We start from the raw sequence: 8,590 nt of genomic DNA, 5'->3' as shown, positions 1-8,590 counted from the left end.
AACAATTTTGTCCATGTTTAGTGTTAATCTGTCCCCAGTCTTCAACTACCAAAACTGGAACTGCCATTTTCACATTTATATTTTTTTAAACCATATTATATAAATTTTTTATTTTTAATCTTGTGACCACTAAATTTGGTAAGAAATAACAAAAAAAAAAAATATAAATAATATAAACCATATACTGGGCTTGTTTGGCATCAGTTTTGGTTTTAAGTTTCCTGTTTTTTTGAAAACCAAAAACCAAAAACAGGAAACAAGAAAAAGGTGTTTTCACTTTTCTGTTGTCAGTTTTCAAAATTATCATAATTTTAATAAGTTTATATAATTTTTGATTCATTATGGGACACATATCATATACTTTTAGAAAACAAAAAACCAAAAAACAGAAAACCACAACAATGTCAAACGAACCCTAAAATTTAAATTTTATAGTATAAAAAAATTTGGTAAGAAATAGTAATAATAACAATTGTAATAATTTTGATATATAATTTATAATGGGCCCTTTATAACGGAAATTATGGGCCTATTTTCCTGGGAGAATGAAGGTGGGCGGTGGATTTTGTGGGTCTAAAAGATGATGTGTTATTATTTCTATTTATCAGATAAATTTTTTTGATTAAAAATACTAACTACCCACTTTAACCTAACGAGAGAATATTATACTTTGTATAATATTTTTCTACGTGTAGTTTTCATGGTCGTTAATATATAAATTATCATTATCATTTCTTTTTGTTTAGAACGGTACACATGGGCCTAGTCCTGGGCCATTCTAACAATCTCAGGTATCAAACCGTGCTCAGTCGGCAAAAAGATGTAAGGCTTTCGGCTTGCCATTTGCCACCCAACCATTTCTCGATTCTCTATTGATAGGAACTATACAATCCCGTACATTAACACGAATACATTCGATTATTTGCATTAATTTCTCTTTTTATCATGTCAAGTATACTACTATACGAGTATCTTTGTTATAGAGGGAGTAGGTTTAAAAGATGGCGGTTCTTTGAGTATATTGTTAATGATGTTAATTAAAAGTGTAATTTAAACCATTGTTTTTTCATTAATAATATTTGATTTGGTTTGCACCTAACAGTAGATTTTTAGGGGTACTTTAAACTTTTTAAATTTTGAGTCAAATTCATTGTACTTTTTTGTAAGTAGTAATCACAAAAATTATAAAATTTTCTTGATTTATAGAAAAATACAAAATTAGGAATGCGGAATGTTTTATTTGTCTTGAGGTAATCAGGCGCAAACCGCGTAACTATCACTTTTGTAAATTTTACTTGTAGTATTACAACTCTTTTTTGTTTTTATTAATACTTTTAATTAGATTTGTACTTTCGCATCAAAGAAAACTTGCTTCATAATCGTGCTTCTAGAGCTCGTGTTGCATAAGATTTAGGACACATATTTGAATGTTACTGACTAAATTTACCGGTCATTAAAAGCACGGATTTTTGTAGTGTAAGCAACCTCGATGCTAAGGATCCACCTCGGCCATATATAACTTTGCCTAAAATTATATAGTAACTGTTACGATCATGTTATAAGTTGAATGAGACTATCCGTGTAATATAAAAAATTGAAAAAATAAATAAATTGCACTCTTATGTGAATGTGTTCACCTATTTAATGAGATGGATATAGGATAAGATTTTATTGTAACAAGTTAAAATATATGAAGTGTTATCTTATAGACTTTCTGTCTCATAATTCCTAATCATGTTGATAATTGTCATCCTCTAGTCAGACTTACGTGGACTCCTATTAGTCTTCTTAAAGATTGGTTTATTTATATGACTTTTATTGCTTGATTTGAATGGTCTCACTATTCTTACCAAATTTCTCACTGTGCATTTGAACTTTCGACCCCCACAATAAATTGAAGTACATGTAGTACATATAATTTAAGGGGGAGAACAGTAACGATTTTATTTAGTGGGATAAACGTGAAATTAAATTCCCTATATATATATATCCATTTATAATTGTTAAAGTGTATCGTATTACAATTATTAATTCGCTAGCTTATGCAATATGTATATTATGCACATGAGAGAACTGAGAATTAATAATTTTAAGATGTCACGCCATAACAAGGATCACAGACACGTACAACACCAATGCAACTAAAGGGGTGCACACAAGATGGTGTACATGGTCGCTAAGACCCTCTAGACTACATATATACGATAATACGATCAATGATTTAATTTGGATAACGACAACATACATGATATACATGTATATATAGCTAGATCGAGTTGAGGATATATCTAGGTTCATGGGGTTGCACCTCTTTTAAATAGCATACCTCATGTACATGTCCACGGTCCACCTGCAACTCATGTCCTATGCTAATTAAGATTCAGTATTTGTCCTCTCTCTTTCTTGTCAACTTGATAAGCACTAATGTCCATGTCTCATTATTTCCAATCGATCAATATCGAAATTTAAAGAAAAATAAAGTTTAAACCTCGAATCGATCACAGCCATATAATGTATAATGTACATGAATATCAACAAGACAATGATCGTTTTATGTATCGAGCAATAATTATATTGCAGGGACATAAAAATTAAAGTGATGAATGAAAAATATATGATACGAAGTATGTATGTATATGGTTATATGCTCACAATCTTTATCAAATGATGAACATATTTACTTATCAGAAAAACACTAAGAAAGCCATATTGTAAAGTTAAGGCCAAATGTCATGTGAATATATGATTACAAAGAGAGAATGTTGGAAAAAGTATGGGAATAATATGACAAGTAATGGTCACTTCACGTCTTTGTATAAGGCCAAACTTGGTGCCCTTTCTCACGCCCAATTTTTTTTACTTGCCAATTAAATTTTTACATCGATCAAGTGTTGTTTTGCCGTTTTTGGTGCTTCACATCTACGATAATTTAAGCAATATATTAGTTTGTCCATAAATATTTATGAAGATGAAGCTCTCGAGGCTCGAACCCGGGGCATGGCTATAGAATTTAGAGTATGGACTGATTTCATGCTGCTAGTTTTTATTTAGAACCTCTTTATATCATCTTTGATTGTGTGCATGCAAAGCTAGAATTTTGTTGACTTTTAACTTTGGACCATTGGAATCTTGAATCAATAATTGGCATAAATTCAATTTATTATAGGGAGTTGTATTTTAAAAGAATATATTTATCTACGAAAAAAAATAATGTTGGTCGAATGCTTTTGAGATGGACATGGAATTTGAGTTGAGTATATTATTTTAATTTGTTCAAAGAAAAAAAAAAATTGTATATTATGTTATTTATATACATCGTACTAAGACTTTACTACTTTAGCCTTAACCGTACCATTAGGTCAAGACCTCATTAGTATAAAAACATTGATTGTCAAAAAAATGTTGTATTTTGATCACTTTGCATGATCGATCCAATTGTTTAGAGAGTGTTTTTAAGAATTTTTTACATAGCTTGAAAAAAAAAAATAGGGGATTTCAAATATTTGGACATGATATATTGGACAAAAATCAATTATGTAAAAGCTAAATTTTTTAAAAAGTTTTAGTTATTGTTATAATTCTTGACTTATTTGCAACTTTTGTAGAATTATACTTTTATAGGAGTTAAATTATATACATTTGGCATGCAGCATGCTCACTAATTACATGCTTACTAATTATATGAGGCTATATAATGCAAGCGAACAAGAACAAGTAGTGCTTAAAAATATAATGCTTCAAAAATTAATGTTTGTCTCCCATCTTATGAAAATAGAAAATTTAAATAAATAAATAAAATGTTAGAATTTGGAGAGTAAAGAGTCAATGGAGAAGTGTGGCTAGTAGCCCATAAGCTCAAAGATCCGCCTGTGAAATGATAAAGTGGTGCAAATTTGACTAGACAAAGCAAAACGACAAGTAAGTGAGTGTAGTTAGGAAGGAATGTGATGCTAACATCATTGCCTTCCAAAAAGGACCCAAATTATTGCATCTCCATCATATGGGCCCTCTCTTGGCCCTTATTCCAACTCCTCCTTGAGTCATACTCTTTGCTTGTGCTCCCATTTATTTATTTTCTATTCGCGATTTTAGGGTTTAATTTTGTTTTTTTTATAATATAATTATACGGATTATTTTGTTTGTTTTGAAATAATTGACACACTGATCTGAGTATAAAGTTGAAGAAAATATTGCATGAAGATCATAAAGTAATTATGAGAGTGAATAAAGTAAGTGGGTCAATTAAGGTGACAGTAAAACGTTATAATAATGGTGGGTCGTGTCCAAATCAAAAGTGATTAAACTGTTTAAATTAGTTAAATAAGAAAAATGTGTTTGTTTTTCTATTCGGATTAGTCAATATTACAGGTGCATTCTATTTATTGGATTTCCACTATTATGATATATATCAAAACTTATTAAAAATTATTTCCGCTTTAAATTAAACTTTTAAATGATGTTTACTAACCTCGATAAAATTGTTGTTTCTCAAATTAAACTAATGCGAGTAGAATTGAATTATGCTTAAACAAATTAAAATTCCTTCCGATTAATTATCATAATGGATCTATCATATATATGCTCCTAAGGATATGGAAACTCGATCCCATGACCACGGGATCAAGCATAATGTAGACCACTCAAAACACTTCAATACTAAGGTAGGAATTGGTGCATTGGTGTTTCTTTATTGAAAAGGTAGTGTTTAGTTTGTTGGAGGTAACACTTGAATTGTGCGGATTGTGGAATAACATAAAACAAGTATAATGCAAGAGCAAATAAAAAGATACTCCTAGTAGAAACCGGAAAATGGAGGTCCAATAAGTAAGGTCCCCCATTAGATAGAACGAAGGATGGAGAAGTAAAAACTAACATAAGATCGAAAGTTGAAAATGGAAGCATCCATCAATATGATTGTCTCTAACCCCACCACTAATTCTAAACTCCATTCCAAAAGCCCGCACCATGCTAGCTATGTGTTGCTCGGATCTTTTTTTTTTTTTTTTTTCCATGCCCTAATTCCATCAGAAAATGACGTTTGTCGTCTTTCCATACTCTTAACAACTCTATACAAGATTCACCTTAAATAAAAAGAGACGCTTTTGGTCCGGGGCTTATTGTTATACTTTCTCTGTCCCGAAATAATTGGCACAATCAATTTTTGTACGCATGCCCATGCACTAATTAATTTGACCTTATTTATATATAATTAAATATTAATAATAATTATAATAAAAGTTATATTATAAACTTTATATAAATACATATCTAACAAAATATTTTATGAGAAAATATATTTTTATTATGTTAGTAAAAAAATATATTCAAAGTTAATACTAGTATATAAATAGTGAAAAAAAAATCTAACATCTCAATTTTTCTGAAATGGAGGGAGCAGTGTAACAAAAAGGTATCCTACTATCCTTATCTTTGTAATCTCTCTCTATATCTTTAACGAGTAAATTCAAATGATCATCCCTTTCACTCCCTCTCAAACACTTCATTTTTCCTCGTTTTACTATTAACATTCCATGCGTTGCACGGAATCAAAAAGGTAATTGAATAACATGTCCAATTCTCATAACGCTTCAATTTTTGATGCATCCTTCTCTTCCCTCTTCAAGTTTCCATGTGTATGAGTATGAATGAAATACATACCAAGTTAGGGCAACTACAGTTAGTCAACTAATGGTAGCATGAAAAGATTGACGTCACAAAAATGTATCATTTTTTACTTGTAAGTCTCAAATCAAAATTGACCACCTCACAAAAGAAGAAGTACAAAAAATATATAGAAAGAGAATTTGCTTTAATTTTGGGGAAGGAAAAAACCAAATTTGATGTAAGTTGGACTTTAATTTATGACAGAAAAGACATGGAACAATTGAGAAATTTGAAAAGTGTTGCAAAAAGCTAAGTAGTAGAAATTTAATTTAATTAGCTATACTATTATATTTATTTCATCTTAATCTTGGAAGGCTGCTACTTTCACAAAGTTGCTATTTAAGTAACTCTTCCTTATCCTTTTCTACCACTTGCTTCAAATTAAGTTAATTAATTATCACTAACATGTTGTAAATAAGTAAGTTTAATCAGAAATTCCAGCTAATATACCTCAATTATTAACCATTTTTTTTTAATCAAAGATTGGAGTGACGTAATTGGACTTTTTTGATGATCTTATAGTCAAATTCAATTGTTTCTATGTTGAGTTTAATGGAATTAGCTTGTGGACTTCCAATTTCCATAGTATAGTGCGTGTCTTCTATTTGTGTGAAAAAAAAATATTAGGTTAAATTTATGGATGTCATTTATTTTATAAACTTGGTGATGATATTTTCTCAAGAATAATACTAGCATCCTAAATTTGATACCTTCATTGTCACAAATCTACAATGATTTCAGTGCCTTTTGATCCAATTGAAAATTTTATGTAATTATATTGATGTAATATAATTGAACCAATATTGTCACATTTGAATACTTATAATGGTACGTAGTGTTTATTACCAATATTAACAAATTTGCATACCATACACCTTGATAATTTAGTGGAACAAGCAAATTGAACAACTAATAATGATCGGTATATTTATGAATTCTTACATAACTATGCTTCCTAAAGATAGATAAGTACAATTAATTTTAAACAAACTTAAACTCGACTTTTACTTTTCTTATGCCTTTTATCTTTATCTATAGATCCTTAAAGAATAGTTATAATGTCATGCATTTGCTTTGAATAAGAATATAACAACATAACATTATGTGACTGATAATAATTTGACATTGATATGATATCAATTTCAACGGGGAACTTATGATCATCGTTCTATATGCTATACTTGTGTAGCTCTTTTATTTATCCAAAGAATCTAAAATTTATATATGATAATTAAATTAAAAACGGATTTTATATTTTATTTTCAATTGGAGCCTTTGAATTAGATACCAAATGGTACATCAAAGGCACTTTATTTAATATTACATGGATATATATACACTACTCTTTTTTTTATGCTCCCTAAAAAAATGGCATAATTTAAAGTTATATGAATATGATCTTATGCTCTAGTTCTCTTTGCTAACCTACTACCTGTTTTTTCGGCTTATATTTCATGCACTAAAAAAAAGAAGATAAATATGCTCTATATTGTACTACGTATATATTACTATTATATTGGTAATAATTCAAGAAAAATTCTTAAGAAGATTCCATGACGATCTAGATATTTATCTTCATGTTAATTAATAGCAAATTAATATCACTTTTGAACTTATGTTGTGAAATAAAATGCTATATATCTAAGGTGTACATGTTTAAGTGCTTTTGCTTTGAAATGGTTTCTATTTAAGCATACACCTTTTAAATTATGTTTATGGATAAGAATATAAGATCAACAAAAATCTAGGTTGAAATAGTATCATCACAGTATAATTTGTTTTGTAATAATGTGATGATTTTTTAGAGTAACTTTACTTCCAACGTCCCAAATTTAGCAAGTTATCTTAGACTTAAGTTTAAACTGTGATTTTTTTTATTTAATTATTATTTTCTGAATGAAGTTCAAGCTGTGATTTATACATATCCAAACCAAATAATGTTATTATGTAGTCTGTACTACTCATAATTTTTTTTAAGAAAATGTTGTACAAATTAAATCAATACGAAGTATTAGACTACATTCATTTAAAAAAAAAAAAAAAAAAAATCTTTATGGGTAATATTAAATTAAAATTTCAAAACAAATTTATGGTGAAATAATAATATCAAGGATGTATTGTAACTAACTTTGAATTACTTTAACAAACTAAAATCTTTTCAAAGGGAGGACGTGTTTAACAAAATGTAGCTGTAGAAATAGTTGTTAACTGTGAATCTGTGATAGTAGATGTTAGCTATATGTGTAGTTGTTAGTTGTCATTATGTTATACTCCGTAATTGTTAGCTGTGAAAATAAACGATTAAGTGTGAGTGTGTCGCAAATTAGTTGTTAACTAGCTATTAGCTGTAAAGTTCTATAAATATAGAAGAAAATTTCCAACAACTACTTAGCTTTTCATAAAAGCTAATAATATCAACTTTTCACAAAAACTTCTCCAATCACTAAACTCTACTCCCCCCACTACATTGCCAAACACTCATATTTTTTACTAATTAGTGATTTGTATATATAAGTTAAACCACTATAATCTACTCAAATGCTAGTGCGGAATAGTCGAACACGCACTAATTTAAGATTCTTACAATTTGTAAATATAGGGTTTTTAGGAATTATTTTTATTACATGATTTTTTTTATTCTCTTAAAGAAGGTAAATTATTTTTACAATTTGTAAATATAGGGTTCGTTTTAAGGAATTTTATTGTTTTTATACTGTATTTAAGATTCTTTAATGACCTATAATTGAGACAAGGCTGATGCCGGGCGATTGAATCGTTCTATTACCCAATCAAACAAAAATCATTCAAGTTAATTTGGGTCACTCCTTCGTAAGAAATAAGAATTCAATCATTTTTTTTGAGAGAGAGTGAGGGATAGCTCAAGTGGTTAGAGCTTCCCTCCCGGTTCCAAGAGATTTTGGGGTTG

The sequence above is a fragment of the Chenopodium album genome, chromosome 7, assembly GCF_948465745.1.
Source record: "Chenopodium album chromosome 7, dcCheAlbu1.1, whole genome shotgun sequence".
NCBI lineage: Eukaryota > Viridiplantae > Streptophyta > Magnoliopsida > Caryophyllales > Amaranthaceae > Chenopodium > Chenopodium album.
This window is presented reverse-complemented; position numbering follows the sequence as displayed.